The sequence below is a fragment of the Somniosus microcephalus genome, unplaced genomic scaffold (assembly GCF_052327205.1).
Source record: "Somniosus microcephalus isolate GS21.2 unplaced genomic scaffold, FLI_Smic_1.0 scaffold14, whole genome shotgun sequence".
Taxonomy (NCBI): domain Eukaryota; kingdom Metazoa; phylum Chordata; class Chondrichthyes; order Squaliformes; family Somniosidae; genus Somniosus; species Somniosus microcephalus.
The window spans coordinates 50531-73629 of NW_028225201.1; positions in this window are offsets into that span (position 1 = coordinate 50531).

The window sequence follows — 23099 nt, forward strand, 5'->3', positions numbered from 1 at the left end:
AGTGCAGCGCTCCCTCAGTACTGCCCCTCCATCAGTGCGGCATTTGATCGAGTGTGGCATCAAGGAGCCCTAGCAAAACTGAAGTCAATGGGAATCAAGGGGAAAACTCTCCATTGGTTGGAATCGTACCTAGCACAAAGGAAGTTGGCTGTGGTTGTTGGAGGTCATTCATCTCAATCACATGACATCACTGCAGTAGTTCCTCAGGGCAGTGTCCTAGGCCCAACCATCTTCAGCTGTTTCAACAATGACGTTCCCTCCATCATAAGGTCAGAAGTGGGGATGTTCGCTGATGATTGCACACTGTTCAGCACCATTCGAGACTCGTCAGATACTGACGCAGTCCGTGTCCATATGCAGCAAGACCTGGACAACATTCAGACTTGGGCTGACAAGTGGCAAGTAACATTCGCACCACACAAGTGCCAGGCAATGACCATCTCCAACAAGCGAGACTCTAACCATCTCCCCTTGACATTCAATGGCATTATCATCGCTGAATCCCCCACTATCAACATCCGGGGAGTTACCATTGATCAGAAACTGAACTGGACCAGCCATATAAATACTGTGGCTACAAGAGCAGGCCAGAGGCTGGGAATTCTGCGGCGAGTGTCTCACCTCCTGACTCCCCAAAGCCTTTCCACCATCTACAAGGCACAAGTCAGGAGTGTGATGGAATACTCTCCACTTGCCTGGATGAGTGCAGCTCCAACAACACTCAAGAAGCTCGACACCATTCAGGATAAAGCAGCCCGCTTGATTGGCACTCCATCCAGCACCTTCAACATTCACTCCCTCCACCACCGGCGCACTGTGGCTGCAGTGTGTACCATCTACAAGATGCACTGCAGCAACTCGCCAAAGCTCCTTCAGCAGCACCTTCCAAACCCGCGACCTCTACCACAAGGGCAGCAGACGCATGGGAACATCACCACCTACAAGTTCCCCTCCAAGCCACATACCATCCTGACTTGGACCTGTATCGCCGTTCCTTCACTGTCTCTGGGCCAAAATCCTGGAACTCCCTTCCTAACAGCATTGTGGGTGTACCTACACCATATGGACTGCAGCGGTTCAAGAAGGCGGCTCACCACCACCTTCTCAAGGGCAATTAGGGATGGGCACTAAATGCAGGCCTTGCCAGCGACGCCCACATCCCATCAATGAATAAAAAAAATCCCTCAGTACTGCCCCTCCGACAGTGCGGTGCTCTGTAAGAAAGGAGGAAATCTTCATTTCTGTGTCTCCCTACTAACTAACCTGAACTAAATCAGTTGATTCTATTGCTAATTTTAGTTTAATGATTTCATTATGTTATTGCTGCAATTATAATCATACTTGTAAACCCTACTGTTAGATGCCCTGGGTAGACTAGGTTAGATTTTAAAATGGAAGAGACCGAAGTGCTGGGCCTTGGTTGTTGAAGTTAAAGATGTATTCCTGGCAGAACAAGGGGTTACACACGAGAGGCCCGGGCTGACTGGGGTTGACCCGTGGAGATTGCGTCTTCTACCCAGGGCCCAACAAGTAATAGATACCTTGATTGTGCTTTGTTTGACTACTGCTCAGGTGCTGTAATGTATCAATCTCTCTCTTTCACTGAATAAAATATAATTACTGTCAACAAATCGAGGCAAGTCGAATCTATTGGAACATAGGAGGAAAACGGTAAATTGGCGCAGACCCGGAAAATCAGCAGCTCCCTCAGGACTGCCCCTCTGACAGTGCAGCACTCCCTCAGTACTGCCTCTCCGACAGTGTGGCGCTTCCTCAGTACTGCCCCTCTGACAGTGTGGCGCTCCCTCAGTACTGCCCCACTGACAGTGCAGCACTCCCTCAGTACTGCCTCTCCGACAGTGTGGCGCTTCCTCAGTACTGCCCCTCCGACAGTGCGGCGCTCCCTCAAGACTGCCCCTCTGACAGTGCAGCACTCCCTCAGTACTGCCCCTCCGACAGTGTGGCGCTCCCTCAGTACTGCCCCTCTGACAGTGCGGCGCTCCCTCAGTACTGCCCCTCTGACAGTGCGGCGCTCCCTCAGTACTGCCCCTCCGACAGTGCGGCGCTCCCTCAGTACTGCCCCTCCGACAGTGTGGTGCTCCCTCAGTACTGACCCTCCAACAGTGCGGCGCTCCCTCAGTACTGCCCCTCTGACAGTGCAACACTCCCTCAGTACTGCCCCTCTGACAGTGCGGCGCTCCCTCAGTACTGCCCCTCCGACATTGCAGCGCTCCCTCAGTACTGCCCCTCCGACAGTGCAGCACTCCCTCAGTACTGCCCCTCTGACAGTGCGGCGCTCCCTCAGTACTGCCCCTCCGACATTGCAGCGCTCCCTCAGTACTGCCCCTCCGACAGTGCAGCACTCCCTCAGTACTGCCCCTCTGACAGTGCAGCACTCCCTCAGTACTGCCCCTCCGACAGTGCGGCGCTCCCTCAGTACTGTCCCTCCGACATTGCAGCACTCCCTCAGCACTGCCCCTCCGACAGTGCAGTGCTCCCTCAGTACTGCCTCTGCGACAGTGCAGCACTCCCTCAGTACTGCCCCTCCGACAGTGCGGCGCTCCCTCAGTACTGACCCTCCAACAGTGCGGCGCTCCCTCAGTACTGCCCCTCTGACAGTGCAACACTCCCTCAGTACTGCCCCCCTGACAGTGCGGCACTCCCTCAGCACTGCCCCTCCGAAAGTGCAGTGCTCCCTCAGTACTGCTCCTCTGACAGTGCAGCACTCCCTTAGTACTGCCCCTCTGACAGTGCGGCGCTCCCTCAGTACTGCCCCTCTGAAATAAAGAATAGATTTGCCTTCCAAAGCTAGGCTTTATTAACTTTAAAATCTGCAGCACATCTTCCCACATCCAGTCCCAACCAAAGCTGGAAAAGAACTGAATTTAAGGTGGCCACAACACATCATGTGATCATCAACTACCAATGAGATTACAACATATATCCCAAGGCAGTTAACAAACAACCAATCACAATACTTTTACTAAACAAGGAATAATCACCACATTCACCCCTCTTAAAATATGCTCCACCTAAATAACCTTTACAATTTATAATTAATTATTTACAACTAAAACTATGCACAAGAATAAAACTGTTCACATGACACAATACTAAGTGAACAACAACAAATAGTAACATTGCACATAAGTATTAAGTATCTCTCAACTAAAACAATATACTATAATATTTCAACAATTTTAAAACATTACTATCAATTTAAAAGTCCATTTTCAATCGGTTGACCGGATATCTTGTTCGTGTCGACCTTCTTAACCTTGGTGAAATTCCTTGCCCTCCCACACCAGAAGGCACAGAAGTATCTTCAGCAGGAAGGCTATCCATATCCCGATTTTCCACGGTTTCCGGATTAGAAATCCCATCAGAAGGTAAACTGGGACGGTCATAAACATCTATCAAAGGCTGACTAATAGAAGTATAATTATCTGCAATCGGATTGGAAATATTCGTAGTATCTGTAACAGCATCCACATTATCTGAATCATGACTATTGTTAATATCCTCAGAAGAGGGCTGGCCCCCACAAGGAGCCAAGTCTTTAATTGAAACAGTACTTTCTTTCCCATCTTGGAATCGAATATGAGCATATTGGGAATTTGCCTCCAACAGCTCCACCTCCTCCACCAAAGGATCATATTTTGACAATCTAACATGGCGTCGAAGCAGCACAGGTCCCTGCATAGTAAGCCATGAAGGTACCGAATATCCCGTAGTAGATCTCCGCGGATAGTTAAAGAGCCTTTCATGGGGGGTCACATTAGTAGCCGTTGAAAGCAATGATCTAATGGAATGCAGGGCATCAGGCAGTACCATTTCCCACTGTGTATTCTTAAGGTTCCGGGATGTCAAAGCCAACATAACTGCCTTCCAGATCACCCCATTGTATCGTTCGCACTGTCCATTACCCTGGGGATTATACGGGGTAGTTCTACTAGTAGAAATTCCCCGACTCTGAAGGTATTCCTTCAACTGGGAAGACATAAAAGAACTTCCCTGATCCGAATGGATATACGCAAGCATCCCAAAGATGACAAAAAGTTGAGTCAGACATTTAATAACTGTAGCAGCTGATACATCTGCACAAGGAAAAGCAAAAGGGAACCTTGAAAACTCATCCACAACAGTAAATATATATCGGTTTTGAGTAGTTGAAGGAAGAGGCCCCTTAAAATCGACGCTCAAACGTTCAAAAGGAGAAGTAGCCTTTATAAGATGAGCTCGTTGAGGCTTAAAGAAATTCGGTTTACACCGAGCACAGATAGAACATGATGAAGTCATCCGCTTGACGTCTTCAACTGAAAAAGGCAAGTTCTTACTGCGTACAAAGTGTATCATCCTCGTAACCCCAGGATGACATAAGGCATTGTGAAGATTAATAAGCGTATCTCCGTGAATCACAGAACAATAAGCCCTCGACAGTGCATCAGCAGCAATATTATCCTTCCCCGGACGATAAACTATGTCAAAATGGTAACATGCCAACTCAATCCTCCATCTCATTATTTTATCATTTTTGATCTTTCCAAAATGTTTAACATCAAACATAAAGGACACAGATTTTTCATCAGTTACCAACGTGAAATGTCGCCCCGATAAATAATGTCTCCATTTACGCAATGCTTCTACTATTGCGTATGCCTCTTTCTCTATTGAAGAATGTCTTTTTTCACTATTGTTCAAAGTACGTGAGAAAAAGGCCACAGGTATTCCATTTTGGTTCAGAGTAGCCCCAATTGCAAAATCCGAAGCATCCGTCTCGATCACAAAGGGAACCTGCTCATCAATAGAATGCACAACTGCTCCTAAAATATCCTTTTTAAAATTCTCAAAACATGTCCTGGCCTCCCATGATAGAGGATATGTCGTAACCCGAGTAAGAGGCTGGATCTTCCGTGAAAAATTTGCAATCCAATTAGAATAATAAGAAAACAGTCCAACAACTCGTTGCAAAGCCTTAGAATTAGTAGGACAAGGTAAATCAATCAATGTTCGCAGACGTTCTGGATCTGGTTTAATCTTGTTTCCCGAGATAATATACCCCAATAGATTTACCTCAGTCGTCGAAAAGATACATTTCTCTTTGTTAAAAGTTAAACCAACTTTTTCCGCAGCTTGAAGGAATCTTTTTAAATTAGAATCATGCTCCACCCTTGATTTGCCACACACTGTGATGTCATCTAAGTATGAAAAGGTGTCAGAGAGGGAGTTATCACTTATAAAAGCATCCATTGCCCGTTGAAAACAAGCAACACCATTAGTAACACCAAATGGTATTCGGCAAAACTGATACAGCTTTCCACCAGCCTCAAAGGCCGTATATGGTTGATCCTTCTTAACAATAGGAATCTGATGATAAGCACTCTTTAAATCAATAGTGCTAAAAACCTTATACTGAGATACTTTGTTGATAAGCTCATCAATCTTAGGCAAAGGGTACGCATCTAATTGAGTATACCTATTAATAGTTTGGGAATAGTCTATCACCATTCGTTTCTTGTGTCTCTCGTTAGTCATGACAACTACCTGTGCTCGCCAAGGTGAACAACTAGGTTCAATGATTCCTTCCAATAAGAGACATTGAACTTCAGAATTAATAAATTCTCTATCCTGACTACTATATCTTCTTGACTTAGTAGCAATTGGCTTACAATCCGACATCAAATTGGAAAAAAGTGATAATGGAGAAATAGATAAAGAGGTTAATCCACAAATAGATAAAGGTGGCTTAGTCCCTCCAAATGAAAGACTAAGAGACTCGTGTAACTGAAGCACATCATGTCCAATCAAAATATCCGCACAGAGATTAGGCAAAACAGATAGGCGTATATCAGTATACGTATTACCTAGAAGAATCATTTTCACAAAGCAACAACCAGCTATTTGTGAAGTAAGGGTCATCTGAGCCATACACACCTGATACGTAACAGGCGAAATTTTCAAATGCTTGCTTCTCCTTCGCAAACTGAAAACTTATAAAACTCTCAGTACTGCCCGTATCTATAAGGGCCTTCACTTCCAACCCATTAACTTGAGCCGTAACTATAGCTTTGTTTAGGCCATGAGCAAATGCAGCAGAAATTGATGCAATAAACGCCCTATCTAAAGGCTGAATAGTCACAGAGGAGGTAGTGGAGGAGGGCCCTCCCACACCAGGAGAGGAGGAGGTAATTGAACCTGATGATTTGCACACACGTGCATAATGACCTCTCTTGCCGCATTTACTACACACAGCCTCCCGAGCAGGACACTTCAGACGAGGGTGCCGGATATTCCCACAAAAATAACACTTCTGAATCCTAGAGGCAACAGCCACCGAAGTAGAAACTGTTTCAGAATCTAGTAAACCACTCCCATTAAGTCCACATAATTCCTTTTCATCCGAAACTGCCGAAACCATAGTCGCAGGCCGATTAAAAAGAGCATAAGAATCCGAACTTCTCTGAGCCACATCCAATGTACAAGCTTGCTCAAAAGCACTTTTAAGATCCAAAGTCTTATTTTCTAACAACCGCTGACAAATTGATCTAGACAGTAATCCATTAATAAAAGCATCCCGTACCGATTCTTCCTTATATTCTTCAGCCGTCACGGCCTTATAATTACAGTTAACACTAAGGCACCGAAGTGCTTGTAAATAAGTATCCAAAGATTCTCCCACCTGCTGCCTACGGGCAGATAGAAGGTGACGTGCAAATACCTCATTCTTTGGTTTGACAAAAATCTTTTCCAATGTAGAAATAGCCACTTCATAAGTTTTACAGTCCAAAATATATTTATATACATCCGGAGCAATGTAGTTGATCAGCATATTCAGCTTATTTAGAGACTCTTGATCCAACACGCCCAAAAAGTTTTTAAATGTACAATACCAATGTTTCCATTTATCATCCACTCCAGCAGAATTGGGGTCAGCCTTGAATCATTCTGGTTGAAGATATCGCTCCATTCTAACATAAAGTTAATAAATTGAAATAAATAATAGATTTGCCTTCCAAAGCTAGGCTTTATTAACTTTAAAATCTGCAGCACATCTTCCCACATCCAGTCCCAACCAAAGCTGGAAAAGAACTGAATTTAAGGTGGCCACAACACATCATGTGATCATCAACTACCAATGAGATTACAACATATATCCCAAGGCAGTTAACAAACAACCAATCACAATACTTTTACTAAACAAGGACTAATCACCACACCCTCTGACAATGCTGCGCTCCCTCGGTACTGCCCCTCCAATAGTGCGGCACTCCCTCAGTACTGCCCCTCTGACAGTGCGGCGCTCCCTCAGTACTGCCCCTCTGACAGTGTGGCACTCCCTCAGTACTACCCCTCCGACAGTGCTGTGCTCCCTCAGTACTGCCCCTCCGACAGCGCAGTGCTCCCTCAGTACTGCCCCCCTGACAGTGCAGCACTCCCTCAGTACTGCCCCTCCGACAGTGCAGCGCTCCCTCAGTACTGCCCCTCTGAAAGTGCAGTGCTCCCTCAGTACTGCCCCTCCGACAGTGCGGCGCTCCCTCAGTACTGCCCCTCCGACAGCATGCAGCCAACAGTAACCACTCTGTTCATTGGCTGCATACATCGGCAAGGGGCCCAAAATTGTAACTTGTTAGCACCCCTTAAAGCTAGCCTGCACTGCTTAACAGGTTGGTGCACTGTAGCTGGAGCAGGTGTAGGCAGTTCAGGAAGTGAATTTGACGTGTTGTGATTTGGGTAAAGCTAAGCAGAGTGTGACAGGAAGGGAGGGAGAGTTTAATGGTAATAGTGCATCACTGAATGTCAAATCAGGAAAAAATGGTAAAAAGTTAAAAGTAAACCGTTTTATCTGAATGCACAAAGCATTCGTGACAAGATAGACAAATTAATGGCAAATATAGATTCAAGTGGCTTTGATCTAATAGCCGTTACAGAGATTTGGTTGCAAGGTGGCCAAGGTTGGGAACTAAATATTCCAGGATAGTAGATGTTTCAAAAAGACAGACAAAATGGAACAGGTGGTGGGATAACCTTGATAATAAAGGATGACATAAGGACAGTAGTGAGTAATGATCTTGACTCGGAAGAGTAGGAAGTAGAATCAGTATTTTGTATCTGTCTTCACAGTAGAAGGCACAAAAAATACCAGAAATAGTGCGGAACCAAGTGTCTAATGAGAGTAAGTAATTAATATCAGTAAAGAAAAAGTGCTGGAGAAATTAATGGGACTAAAAGCCGACAAATCCCCTGGACCTGATGGCCTACATCCTCGGGTTCTAAAAGAAGTGGCTGCAGAGATAGTGGATGCATTGGTTGTGATCTTCCAAAATTCCCTAGATTCTAGAACGGTCCCAGCGAATTGGAAGGTAACAAATGTAACACCGCTATTCAGGAAAGGATGGCTAGAGATAACAGGGAAATACAGGCAAGTTAGCCTGATATCAGGCGTTGGGAAAATGCAGGACTCCATTATTAAGAAAATGGTAATGGCATTTAGAATGATTAGGAAGAGTTTTCATGGTTTTATGAAAGGGACATCTTGTTTGACCAGTCTATTCGAGGTTTTTGAGGATGTAACTAGCAAGATAGATAAAGGGTAACCAGTGGATGTAGTATGTTTGGATTTTCAAAAGGCATTCGATAAGGTATCACACAAAAGGTTGTTACACAAGATTAGGGCTCATGGGGTTGGGGGTAATATGTTAGCATGGATAGAGGATTGGTTAAGAGAGAAAACAGAGTCGAGATAAATGGGTCATTTTCAGCCTGGCAGGATGTTACTAGTGGGGTGCTGCAAGGATCAGTGCTTGGGCCTCAGCTATTTACAATCTAGATTAATGACTTAGATGAAGGGTCTGAATGAAATGTATCTAAATTTGCTCACAATGCAAAGCTGGGTGAGAATGTAAGCTGTGAGGAGGACACAAAGAGTCTGTAAAGGGATAGAGACGGGTTAAATGAGTGGGCAAGAAGGTGGCAGATGGAATATAATGTGGGGAAATCACTCTGGGAGGAAGAGTAGAAAAACAGGATATTTTTTAAATGGTGAGAAACTTTCAAATGTTGGTGTTCAGTAGGATTTGGGTGTCTTTGTACAGGAAACACAGAAAGTTAACATGCAGGTACAGCAAGCAATGAGGAAGGCAAATGGGAATTATTGCAAAGAGGCTGGAGTATAAGAGTAAGGAAGTCTTGCTCCAATTGTACAGGGCCTTGGTGAGACCACACCTGGAGTACTGGGCACAGTTTTGGCCTCCTTATCTGAGGAAGGATACACTTGCCTTGGAGGCGGTGCAACGAAGGTTCACTAGATTGATCCCTGGGAGGAGAGGGCTGTCCTATGATGAGAGATTGTGTAGATTGGGCCGATACTCTCTGGAGTTTAGAAGAATGAGAGGTGATCTCATTGAAACATACAAGACTCTGAGGCCTAGAAATTGGATAAGGCCTGTAAACGGGCGGTGTCACGGACCAGCGCTGTTTGCCTCGCCTCTTCTAAGTGGAGCAGGCAACACACAAAATTCATGCTGCCTGCTCATTAACATGATTGGAGCACTGCTCGCAGTGCTAAACATGCTGCTGATTGACTGAGTGCTCAATGGGGGCCGGGGGTGGGGTGTAATATCAGGTGCAGTCTACTGGCCAGTAATGTTTGGTCGAGGCTCAGTCCACTACTTAAAAGGGAGGTGCTTTGGAACAAAGCACCTCATTGTTAGTCTGGAGACACAATGGACAACGAGAATGAGCTAGAAGATTTTCAAATGCTGCGCCGGAGGCCTTGATCCCGGGGGCCCAACAAAGGCAAGCTGTCTCACCCTCAGGGAGGCAAGAAGCCATCCATAGTCATGTGCAGAAGGTTCTGGGAAGAGATTGCACAATCGGTCACGGCCACCAGTGTTGTCCCAAGGACCTGGATCCAGTGCTGCAAAAAGTTAAGTGACCTCACACGGCTAGTCAAGGTGACTGAAGGCTTCAACAAATGCCTTATCCCACCATCTGCACCACAAGCTTCACACACTGCTCAACTCACACCTCACAATTAAAGCTTCACTTCACCCTCACACACTGCTCAATGAACCTCACCCCATTACTCATCTACCAACAATCTCTAGCCAGTGTAAGATCCGCAAAATTGATATTGTCAGATAGGGGTCCCTTGGTAGAAGAGGCCTTTACTTTTAAAGACTGTTTTTAAAAGAAGGCCAGGAAAAAGGGCACACAAAATGGCCGCCAGACCCCGTGACCAGCTTTTGGACACTTTTAAAATGGTTCCTGCAGCCCCCAGACAGCCTTTGTGGATTCAGCCCACAGTAAGTTCTGGAAGGCCGTTTCGGAGAAAATGAAACCAGACAGAACCCTATACATATGGATTGGATGCAGATCCAGTCAGATCGGCCTGTAGATAAAGGCCATCTAAATGTTTACCCAGACAAAGGGAAACAATTTTATATTCATAGGGGGAGCATCAAAGACCCACTAAAGACATCAAGAAGACACTCAAAACAATACAAGGCCATTCCAGACCAGAGATGGCCATCACCGGCCATCCCGAAAGCAGTTTAAATATAATAACTACCCCGTTGTGATACCAGCCCGACAAAAATTAAACAAAGACTAACCTTGATCTAGGCGGGAGATAAGGCCTCGATTGAGAAGTATAATTGGGGATCCCGGAGAAAAGATAGTGTGCTACGAATTGAGCATCAGGTTGGAGCGTTGTTTGAAGAATTGAGCGCCCAGATAGCCGAGGACACTGGGGAGATCCATGAGGAAGCTTGTAGATGCTTCTGAAAGACAAGCACGCTAAAACCTCGTAGCCAGAGAGAGAATTCGGTAGCGGGAATGCCTCGGCCATTCCCGAGTCCAGAAGGTGGTTCGGGTTTGCGTTCGGCCTCCGGGGTACTCGTCGGGAGATCATCGACCAAAAACCCCGGGGCCACTGCAAAATGAGGAGAAAGTAGAGGAGAAGAAAAGAGGACGAAACGCCCCACCACATCGTGGGCTGGAGCACAGAAGAAAACGAGCTGTGAATGGGGCGAGGGTCTGCTCGTCTTGCTGAAGTAGAGGAGCCATCAGCCTGAGCAGCCCGCTGCTCCTACAGCCCAACGACCACGTGGAGACAGGACGCCTGAGAGGATCAAAACGCAGACCTTTCAAAATCTTGCAGTTCCTAACTGGATTGGTGAGCATGTTTCTGGCCCCTCATAATTCGATCTAGATAGGTTTAGGGGGTGGGTATTTCAGGGGATAATTAATTATGAGTTGTTGTCCCTCGATGTTCCGTGTGTTTCCCCATTTCATGATGACTTTTGTGAAGTATAATATGCCTGTATTTATCTCAGTTAGCAATGTATTATGAATTTCTTTTTCCCTCCCATGTACCTTTTATTGACTTGCATTTGATTTGTTTTTCTCTATGCAATAAAATTTCATTTTGTTTCCATTAAACCTGGCCTATAGAGTATTCTCTACATTGTAGTTCCTGCCTCAACGACCAGTGTCTAGAACCTAAGGGGCGAGTGGGTCGAACCACTCAAGGTTTTACTGTGTAAGAGGGAGAGGCCTCGAGAGAGAGAAACCTCTGCGATCTAAAACCCCTTACACCAGCACCACTCACACCTCACAATTAGTGCTTCACTTCACCCTCACACTCTTACCACTGCTGCAACACTCACACCCACATCTCACACCTTGCACAAACTGACAACTATTCAACCATGGCAGGCACATCACCCAGAGACATTGCACCACACTCACTGACACACTTCCCTTTCTCTTGCAGGCCAAGGAGGCACATAACAAGAGAGAAAAGCAGCAGACGGGAGGAGGCCAAGCCACAATTGAGAACCTGACAGACCTCGAGGAGCCGTCCTTGAATTGATTGGAGGGGCAGTGACAGAGTCCGCGGCCAGCAGCGAAGCTGAAACCGTTGCTGATGATGACGGTATGCTCATCCCTACTCCTTCTTCTCACATCCCACTTCCCCCTCAATCTCTTCTCACTTACAAGCTGCTGATGGTGTATGCATGGATGTCTTGCTTTCCCCCCTCCCCTCACCACAACCCGACCCTTGGGCCTTCCTGCTTTCAAGTCCCTTTCAGAAGTGCCACCAGCCCAGCCTGTCCCTCATCATCAGCAAACTGACGGAGGAGCGATACCGTCACTGCATTTGACGCTCGCAGACACCAGCTCAGAAAATGGCACTGCACGCACTTTAGTAGGTAGTTCTTCTTCTTCTTAGGCAGTCCCTCGGAACCGAGGATGACTTGCTTCCACATTAAAAATGAGTTTGCAGGTGACTGATGAGTCCAGTGCGGGACCTACAGTCTCTGTCACAGGTGGGGCAGACGGTGGTTGAAGGGCCGGGTGGGTGGGGTGCTTGGGTTGATGTGCGCTCCTTCCGCTTCCTGCGCTTGCTCTCAGCGAAGAGACTCGAGGTGTTCGGCGCCTTCCCGGATGCTTCTCCTCCACTTTGTGCGGTCTTGGGCCTGGGATTCCCAGGTGTCGGTGGGGATGTTGCACTTTTTCAAGGAGGCTTTGAGGGTGTCCGTGAAACGTTTCCTCTGCCCACCTGGGGCTCTCTTGCCGTGTCGGAGCTCCGAGTAGAGCGCTTGTTTTGGGTAGTATAGAGGCATGATCAGCACGTGGTGAGTCACTGGGCACGAGTGGGCTGCAGCCAGGCCAGGGGGAAAGGCTAGCTCGGTTGCCAGTTCCCCAGAGGGCGACTTCGCGCATGAGTTCTGATGATGACCTTGATGGACAGGCCTTTAGAAGAAGGGTGATGGGCGTGCACATGGAAATGCTTGGTGCAACGGCAGGCCTGCCAGAGAGCCTCTTGTCAGTGTCAAGGAGCATGGAGGTGTCCGGCTCCAACATCGCACGGGGCTTTGTGTGGAGCTTGGAGCCCATGATTTCCAGGATGGATAACTTCAGGAGAGACCTTGTGGATCCACGGGTGATGCTGGGTGTGATGGGCGATCTCGCAGCTTCCATTGCAGCACAGGCAGAAGTGACCCAGTGTCTCAGTGTTGCAGTGGAAGTGCAGACTGCTCTCCTGCAAGCTCAGCTTGCTGCCACACAAGCTCAGAGTCGCTGGGTTTACGAGTGTTGAAAGGGGCTTGCAGGGTGTCGCAGCAGGTCAGCAATCTGCCCTCCAACAGGAGGCTTTGAGGGTGTCCTTGAAGCATTTCCTCTGCCCACCTGGGGCTCTCTTGCTGTGCCAAAGCTCCGAGTAGTGCGCTGGTTTCTGAGGCATACAGCAGGACGGGTATCACTGCTGCTCTGTAGACCATGAGCTTAGTGCCGGGTTTGAGGTCCTGGTCTTCAAACACTCTCTTCCTCAGGCGACCGAAGGCTGCACTGGCACACTGAAGGCGGTGTTTGACTTCGTCATCGACGTCTGCCCTTGTTGACAGTAGGCTCCCGAGGTATGGAAAATGGTCCACGTTGTCCAAGGCCTTGTCATGGATTTTGATAATCGGGGGGCAGTACTGTGTGGCGGGGGCAGGTTGGTAGAGGACCTTTGTCTTACGGATGTTTAGTGTAAGGCCCATGCTCTCGTACACTTTGGTGACGGTGCTGACGATGGTTTGGAGTTCGACCTCCGATTGAGCGCAGACGCAAGCATCATCTGCATACTGTAATTCGACGACAGAGGATGGGACGACCTTGGATCTGGACTGGAGGCGACGGAGGTTGAACAGTTTCCCGTTTGTTCAGTAAATTAGCTCCACTCCAGCGGGCAGCTTACTGAGGGTGAGATGGAGCATTGCAGCAAGGAAGATCGAGAAGAGCGTTGGTGCGATGACACAACCTTGCTTGACCCCGGTCCGTACGTGAATTGGGTCTGTGGTGGAACCGTTGGTGTGGTGGAACGAGTCTGCAAAGGGATATAGATAGGTTAAGTGAGTGGACAAAAATTTGGCAGATGGAGTATAATGTGGGAAAATGTGAGGTTATTTAAATGGAGAGAGACTACAGAATGCTGGGGTACAGAGGGATCGGGGGGTCCTTGTACATGAAACACAAAAAGTTAGCATGCAGTTACAGCAAGTAATTAGGAAGGCAAATGGAGTGTTGGCCTTTATTGCAAGGGGAATGGAGTATGAAAGTAGGGAAGGCCTGCTACAACTGTACAGGGCGTTGGTGAGACCACACCTGGAGTATTGCGTACAGTTTTGGTCTCCTTATTTAAGGAAGGATATACTTGCATTGGAGGCAGTTCAGAGAAGGTTCACGAGGTTGATTCCTGAGATGAAGGGGTTGTCTTATGAAGAAAGGTTGAGCAGGTTGGGCCTCATTGGATTTAGAAGAATGAGAGGGGATCTTATTGAAACATATAGGGGTAAAAGTTGGGTAGCGCCGCCTTTGGGCACTAATTTTAGCGCTTCGAAAAAGTTAGCGCGTCCGTGGCTGATTTTCCCAGGTAGCGCCCCGAGAGGGCGAATGGGCGCAACTGGAAGCGCCCCGCATCCCTCTTGGGGCGCCGTGAGCCAATATCGCAGCGCGACATGGCGCAGTGACACGTCGCACCGCGGTACTGCAGGCCTTCCTCCAGGTGGAGCAGTAGAAGCAGGCAGGTAGTGCAGGGGACCCCTGTGGCCATCCCCCTCTCAAACAGATATACCAATTTGGATACTGTTGAGGGGGATGACTTACCAGGGGAAGGCAGCAGCAGCCAACTTCCTGGCACCAGGGGTGCTCTTGCTGCTCAGGAAGGGAGGAAAAAGAGTGGGAGAGCAATAGTGGTAGGGGATTCTATCGTAAGGGGAACAGATAGGCATTTCTGTGGCCATAGACGTGACTCCAGGATGGCTTGTTGCCTCCCTGGTGCCAGGGTCAAGGATGTCACTGAACGGCTGCAGGGCATTCTGAAGGGGGAGGGTGAACAGTCAGAGGTCGTGGTTCACATTGGGACCAACGACATGGGTAGGAAGAGGGATGAGGTCCTGCAGCAAGAATTTAGGGAGCTAGGTAGCAGATTAAAGAGCAGGACCTCAAAGGTTGTAATCTCTGGATTACTCCCGGTGCCACATGCTAGTGAGTATCGGAATAGGAGGATAGAGCAGATGAATGCGTGGCTAAAGAGTTGGTGCAGGAGGGAGGGCTTTAGTTTCCTGGATCACTGGGTCTGCTTCTGGGGAAGGTGGGACTTGTGCAAGTCAGACGGGTTGCACCTGAATCGGAACGGGACAAATATCCTTGCGGGGAGGTTTGCTAGCACTGGTCGGGGGGGTTTAAACTAACTTGGCAGGGGGATGGGATACAGAGTGGAGCTATAATAGGGGGTGATGTACAGCCAAATATAGAGGAAAAAACAAGTCAGCTTGGAAGGCAGAGCAAATATGTAGCGGCACAAGGGAGCAGGGCAAGGCTGGGTGGCATTTATTTTAATGCAAGGAGTCTTGCGAATAAGGTGGATGAACTGAAGGTGTTGATGAACACATGGGAGTATGATATTGTTGCTATCACGGAGACATGGTTGAGGGAGGGGCAAGACTGGCAGCTCAATATTCTGGGGTATAGAATCTTCAGGCGAGACGGGGGGGTAAAAGGGGAGGGGGTGTCGCAATATTAATTAAGGAGTCAATTACTGCTGTAAGGAGGGATGATATATTAACAGGTTCCTCTAATGAGGCCATATGGGTGGAACTTAAAAACAAAAAGGGGGCAAGCACTTTGCTGGGAGTGTACTATAGGACCCCAAACAGTCAGGGGGAGATAGAGGAACAGATATGTAGGCAAATCTCAGAGAACTGTGCAAAAAATAGGGTAATAATAGTGGGGGATTTCAACTTTCCCAATATTAACTGGGATAGTCAAAGTGTGAAAGACTTAGAGGGTGCAGAATTCTTAAAGTGCATCCAGGAGAGCTTTTTGAGCCAGCATGTAGAAAGTCCTACAAGAGAGGGGGCGGTACTGGACCTAATTCTAGGGAATGTGGCCGGGCAAGTGGTAGAAGTGTTAGTAGGTGAGCACTTTGGTGACAGTTGTAATGTTATCTTATATTTTAGTATTAAGAGGCTTACAAGTAGATATTGTTGAGTACTCTTTATTAGGTCTTGAGTCAGTGCCAGCGCTTGCAGTACTGTCGCATGGCCAAGATGGCTTCCTATTTATACGACTGCCATCAAGCAGCTCTCTTTACTACAGCTACCGTCAAGCAGCTGTCTTTACTACAGCTACAGTTATCTGTACAACAGTGACCATAATTCGGTGAGATTTAAGGTAGTCATGGGAAAGGACAGAGATGGACAGGAAATAAAGGTTCTAAATTGGGGGAAGGCCGATTTTAATATGATAAGGCAGGATCTGGCCAAAGTGGACTGGGATCAGCTACTTGTAGGAAAATCCACATCGGAGCAATGGGAGTCTTTCAGAAAGGAAATTGAGAGAGTACAATGGCAACATGTTCCCGTAAAGGTCAAGGGTGGGACCAACAAGCCCAGGGAACCTTGGATGTCAAGGGATATACGAGAATGGATTAGGAAAAAAAGGAGGGTTTTTGGCAGATACAAAGGACTAAAGACAGAGGAAGCACTAGAGGAGTATAAAAAGTGCAGGTATAAAAAGTATATAAAAGTATATAAAAAGTACTTAAAAAAGAAATTAGGAGAGCGAGGAGGGGCCATGAAATAACACTGGCGAGCAAAATAAAGGAAAATCCTAAGATGTTTTATAAGTATATTAAGGGCAAGAGGATAACTAGGGTAAGAGTAGGGCCCATTAGGGACCAAAGTGGCAAACTGTGTGTAGAGCCAGAGGATGTAGGTGGGGTTTTAAATGAATTTTTTGCATCTGTGTTCACTATGGAGAAGGACGATGTAGACATAAAAATCGGGCAGGGGGACTGTGATATACTTGAACATATTAGCATCGAGAGGGAGGAGGTACTAGCGGTTTTAGCAGGCTTAAAAGTGGATAAATCCCCAGGCCCGGACGAGATGTATCCCAGGCTGCTGTGTGAGACAAAGGAGGAGATTGCAGGGGCTCTGACACAAATTTTCAGAACCACTCTGGCCACAGGGGATGTGCCAGAGGACTGGAGAACAGCTAACGTAGCACCATTATTCAAGAAGGGTAGTAGGGATAAACCAGGGAATTACAGGTCAGTGAGCCTAACATCAGTGGTAGGGAAATTATTGGAAAAAATTCTGAGGGACAGAATTAGTCTCCACTTGGAGAGGCAAGGATTAATCAGGGATAGTCAGCATGGCTTTGTCAAGGGAAGATCATGTCTGACTAATTTGATTGAATTTTTCGAGGGGGTGACTAGGTGTGTGGATGAGGGTAGTGCAGTGGATGTGTTATACATGGATTTCAGTAAGGCTTTCGTTAAAGTCCCGCATAGGAGACTGGTCAAGAAGGTAAGAGCCCATGGGATCCAGGGTGCCTTGGCACATTGGATCCAAAACTGGCTTAGTGGCAGAAGGCAGAGGGTGATGGTCGACGGTTGTTTTTGTGACTGGAAGCCTGTGTCCAGTGGGGTACCACAGGGATCGGTGCTGGGTCCCTTGCTGTTTGTGGTCTATATTAATGACTTGGATGTGAATGTGAAAGGTATGATCAGTAAGTTCGCAGATGACACGTAAATTGGTGGGGTGGTAAATAGCGAGGAGGGTAGCCTCAGTCTGCAGGACGATATAGATGGGTTGGTCAGATGGGCGGAACAGTGGCAAATGGAATTTAACCCTGAAAAGTGTGAGGTGATGCATTTTGGAGGGACTAACAAGGCAAGGGAATACACATAGAGTCATAGAGTCATAGAGTTTTACAGCACAGAAAGAGGCCCTTCGGCCCATCGTGTCTGCGCCGCCCATCCATCCCTGTCCAGTCTAATCCCATTTTCCAGCATTTGGTCCATAGCCTTGTATGCAATGGCATTTCAAGTGCTCATCCAAATGCTTCTTGAATGTTGTGAGGGTTCCTGCCTCCACCACCCTTTCAGGCATTGAGTTCCACATTCCAACCACCCTCTGGGTGAAAAAGTTCCTCCTCAAATCCCCTCTAAATCTCCTGCCCCTTACCCTGAATCTATGCCCCCTTGTTATTGACCCCCCCACTAAGGGGAAAAGTTCCTCTTTATCTACCCTATCTATGCCCCTCATTATTTTGTACACCTCAATCAGGTCCCCCCTCAGCCTTCTCTGCTCCAAGGAAAACAACTCCAGCCTGTCCAGCCTCTCTTCATAGCTGAGGCGCTCCATCCCAGGTAACATCCTGGTGAATCTTCTCTGCACCCTCTCCAAAGCAATCACATCCTTCCTATAGTGAGGCGACCAGAACTGCACACAGTACTCCAGCTGTGGCCTCACCAGCGTTTTGTACAGCTCCATCATAACCTCCCTGCTCTTATATTCTATGCCTCGGCTAATGAAGGCAAGTATCCCATATGCCTTTTTAACCACCTTATCTACCTGCTCCGCTGCCTTCAGGGATCTATGTACATGTACACCAAGGTCCCTCTGACCCTCTGTACTTCCTAGGGTCCTACCACTCATTGTGTATTCCCTTGCCTTATTTGTCCGTCCAAAATGCATCACCTCGCACTTTTCAGGGTTAAATTCCATTTGCCACTTTTCCGCCCATCTGACCAACCCGTTTATATCGTCCTGTAGCCGGAGGCTTTCCTCCTCGCAATTTACCACCCCACCAATTTTCGTGTCATCTGCGAACTTACTGATCATACCTTTTACATTTTCATCCAAATCATTTATGTAGATCACAAACAATAAGGGACCCAGCACCGATCCCTGAGGTACCCCACTGGACACAGGCTTCCAGTCACAAAAGCAACCTTCGACCATCACCCTCTGCCTCCTGCCACTCAGCCAGTTTAGGATCCAACGCGCCAAGGCACCCTGGATCCCATGGGCTCTTACCTTCTTGACCAGTCTCCTATGCGGGACTTTGTCAAAAGCTTTACTGAAGTCCATGTACACCACATCCACAGCATTTCCCTCATCCACCCCACTAGTCACCCCCTCGAAAAATTCGATCAGATTTGTTAGACATGATTTACCCTTGACAAAGCCATGCTGACTATCCCCGATTAATCCTTGCCTCTCCAAGTGGAGATTAATTTTGTCCCTCAGAATTTTTTCCAATAATTTCCCCACCACAGATGTTAGACTCACTGGCCTGTAATTCCCTGGTTTATCCCTGCTACCTTTCTTGAATAATGGTACTACGTTAGCTGTTCTCCAGTCCTCTGGTACATCCCCTGTGGCCAGAGAGGTTCTGAAAATGAGTGTCAGAGCCCCTGCAATCTCCTCCCTTGCCTCCCACAGCAGCCTGGGATACATCTCGTCCAGGCCTGGGGATTTATCCACTTTTTGGCCCGCTAAAACCGCTAGCACCTCCTCCCTCTCGATGCTAATATGTTCAAGTATGTCACAGTCCCCTTGCCCGATTTCTATGTCTGCATCGTCTTTCTCCATAGTGAACACAGATGCAAAAAATTCATTTAAAACCCCGCCTACATCCTCTGGCTCTACACACAGATTGCCACTTTGGTCCCTAATGGGCCCTACCCTTTCCCTGGTTATCCTCTTGCCCTTAATATACTTATAAAACATCTTAGGATTTTCCTTTATTTTGCTCGCCAGTGTTATTTCATGGCCCCTCCTCGCCCTCCTAATTTCTTTTTTAAGTATGCCCCTGCACTTTTTATACTCCTCTAGGGCTTCTTCTGTCTTTAGTCTTTTGTAACTGCCAAAAGCCCCCCTCTTATTTCTAATGCATTTCTGTATATCTGTACACAGTGACTGGCAAGACCCTAGGAAAGACAGAGGATCACAGGGACCTTGGTGTGCATGTGCATAGATCCCTGAAGGCAGCAGAACAGGTGGATAAGGTGGTTAAAATGCAAATGGGATACTTGCCTTCATTAGCCGAGGCATAGAATATAAGAGCAGGGAGGTTATGATGGAGCTGTACAAAACGCTGGTAAGGCCACAGCTGGAGTACTGTGTGCAGTTCTGGTCGCCACACTATAGGGAGGATATGATTGCTTTGGAGAGGGTGCAGAGGAGATTCACCAGGATGTTACCTGGGCTGGAGCGCTTCAGCTATGAAGAAAGACTGGACAGGCTGGGGTTGTTTTCCTTGGAGCAGAGAAGGCTGAGGGGGGACCTGATTGAGGTGTACTAAATTATGAGGGGCATAGATAGGGTGGATAGAAAGGAACCTTTCCCCTTAGTAGAGGGGTCAATAACCAGGGGGCCTAGTTTCAAGGTAAGGGGCAGGAGGTTTAGAGGGGATTTGAGGAAAAACTTTTTCACCCAGAGGGTGGTTGGAGTCTGGAACTCACTGCCTGAAAGGGTGGTAGAGCCAGGAACTCTCACAACATTCAAGAAGCATTTGGGTGAGCACTTGAAACGCCATAGCATACAAGGCTACGGACCAAGTGCTGGAAAATGGGGTTAGATTAGACAGGGCTTGATGGCCGGCGCAGACACGATGGGCCGAAGGGCCTCTTTCTGTGCTGTATGACTCTAAAGGGAAGGGGCCTAGCGCAGCGAGACCCGGGGCCCAGCTGGACCACCAGGGATCGGGAGTGCCGGCAAACAAGCCCGGCACTCCTGCGGGGGGCTTCACGGGGGGCCAGGGACCGCAACGGGGGCAGGTGCTGGCAGGCGGCCAACAACCAATATAGCCGCCCGGCACCTCCCCTTTAACTAACGCCGCCCCGGCTGCAGGTCGGCCCCCCTGACCCTGGCGGACATAGCGTCCGGTCTCAGGCTCCAGCTCTGCTCGGGCCTGCTCCCCTCTCGCTGTGCTCGCTCCAGCTCCGCTCGGGCCTGCTCCCCTCTCGCTGTGCTCGCTCCAGCTCCGCTCGGGCCTGCTCCCCTCTCGCTGTGCTCCCTCCAGCTCCGCTCGGGCCTGCTCCGCTCTCGCTGTGCTCCCTCCAGCTCCGCTCGGGCCTGCTCCCCTCTCGCTGAGCTCCCTCCAGCTCCGCTCGGGCCTGCTCCGCTCTCGCTGTGCTCGCTCCAGCTCCGCTCGGGCCTGCTCCGCTCTCGCTGTGCTCGCTCCAGCTCCGCTCGGGCCTGCTCCGCTCTCGCTGTGCTCGCTCCAGCTCCGCTCGGGCCTGCTCCGCTCTCGCTGTGCTCCTTCCAGCTCCGCTCGGGCCTGCTCCACTCTCGCTGTGCTCGCTCCAGCTCCGCTCGGGCCTGCTCCGCTCTCGCTGTGCTCGCTCCAGCTCCGCTCGGGCCTGCTCCGCTCGCGCTGTGCTCGCTCCAGCTCCGCTCGGGCCTGCTCCGCTCTCGCTGTGCTCCCTCCAGCTCCGCTCGGGCCTGCTCCGCTCTCGCTGTGCTCGCTCCAGCTCCGCTCGGGCCTGCTCCGCTCTCGCTGTGCTCCCTCCAGCTCCGCTCGGGCCTGCTCCGCTCTCGCTGTGCTCGCTCCAGCTCCGCTCGGGCCTGCTCCGCTCTCGCTGTGCTCGCTCCAGCTCCGCTCGGGCCTGCTCCGCTCTCGCTGTGCTCGCTCCAGCTCCGCTCGGGCCTGCTCCGCTCGCGCTGTGCTCGCTCCAGCTCCGCTCGGGCCTGCTCCGCTCTCGCTGTGCTCCCTCCAGCTCCGCTCGGGCCTGCTCCGCTCTCGCTGTGCTCGCTCCAGCTCCGCTCGGGCCTGCTCCGCTCTCGCTGTGCTCCCTCCAGCTCCGCTCGGGCCTGCTCCGCTCTCGCTGTGCTCGCTCCAGCTCCGCTCGGGCCTGCTCCGCTCTCGCTGTGCTCGCTCCAGCTCCGCTCGGGCCTGCTCCGCTCTCGCTGTGCACCCTCCAGCTCCGCTCGGGCCTGCTCCGCTCTCGCTGTGCTCGCTCCAGCTCCGCTCGGGCCTGCTCCGCTCTCGCTGTGCTCGCTCCAGCTCCGCTCGGGCCTGCTCCTCTCTCGCTGTGCTCGCTCCAGCTCCGCTCGGGCCTGCTCCGCTCTCGCTGTGCACCCTCCAGCTCCGCTCGGGCCTGCTCCGCTCTCGCTGTGCTCGCTCCAGCTCCGCTCGGGCCTGCTCCGCTCTCGCTGTGCTCGCTCCAGCTCCGCTCGGGCCTGCTCCGCTCTCGCTGTGCTCGCTCCAGCTCCGCTCGGGCCTGCTCCGCTCTCGCTGTGCTCCCTCCAGCTCCGCTCGGGCCTGCTCCGCTCTCGCTGTGCTCCCTCCAGCTCCGCTCGGGCCTGCTCCACTCTCGCTGTGCTCCCTCCAGCTCCGCTCGGGCCTGCTCCGCTCTCGCTGTGCTCCTTCCAGCTCCGCTCGGGCCTGCTCTGCTCTCGCTGTGCTCGCTCCAGCTCCGCTCGGGCCTGCTCCGCTCTCGCTGTGCTCCCTCCAGCTCCGCTCGGGCCTGCTCCGCTCTCGCTGTGCTCCCTCCAGCTCCGCTCGGGCCTGCTCCGCTCTCACTGTGCTCGCTCCAGCTCCGCTCGGGCCTGCTCCGCTCTCGCTGTACTCTCTCCAGCTCCGCTCGGGCCTGCTCCGCTCTCGCTGTACTCTCTCCAGCTCCGCTCGGGCCTGCTCCGCTCTCACTGTGCTCCCTCCAGCTCCGCTCGGGCCTGCTCCGCTCTCGCTGTGCTCGCTCCAGCTCCGCTCGGGCCTACTCCGCTCTCGCTGTGCTCCCTCCAGCTCCGCTCGGGCCTACTCCGCTCTCGCTGTGCTCCGTCCAGCTCCGCTCTGCCTGGACTCAGCTACCAAATGAGCCATGGCTGACACAATTTCATTTGCCCATTATTTGCCCATTCTGCGGGTTTATTAATGTCCTCCTGTAATTTATGGGCAGGACTGTGGTGAGTGATTTCCTTTGCTGTGATAACAATTCACTGAACTGCTCCCACCGACATGCTTTTGACTTGTCCTCACAGCTTTAGGTTTGGCGATGGCTTTGTGACTGTAGACCTCAGCTGCCCCAGTCACTTGAGTTGGACGGAGCTCCCTAGCATTCTTAGACAGTATCTCCATAGATGGGACAATTTTGCATGCTATGTCAAACGTTAGGTTCGGAGTGTTCAGTAACTTGGACTGTGTGCGCTCATCCACCAGTCCACACACAAACTTATCTCACAACGCACGATCCAACAATGTGTCGAAGTTACAATGCAGACAGGCTTTTAAGAGCTACAATGTACTCACTGATGGTT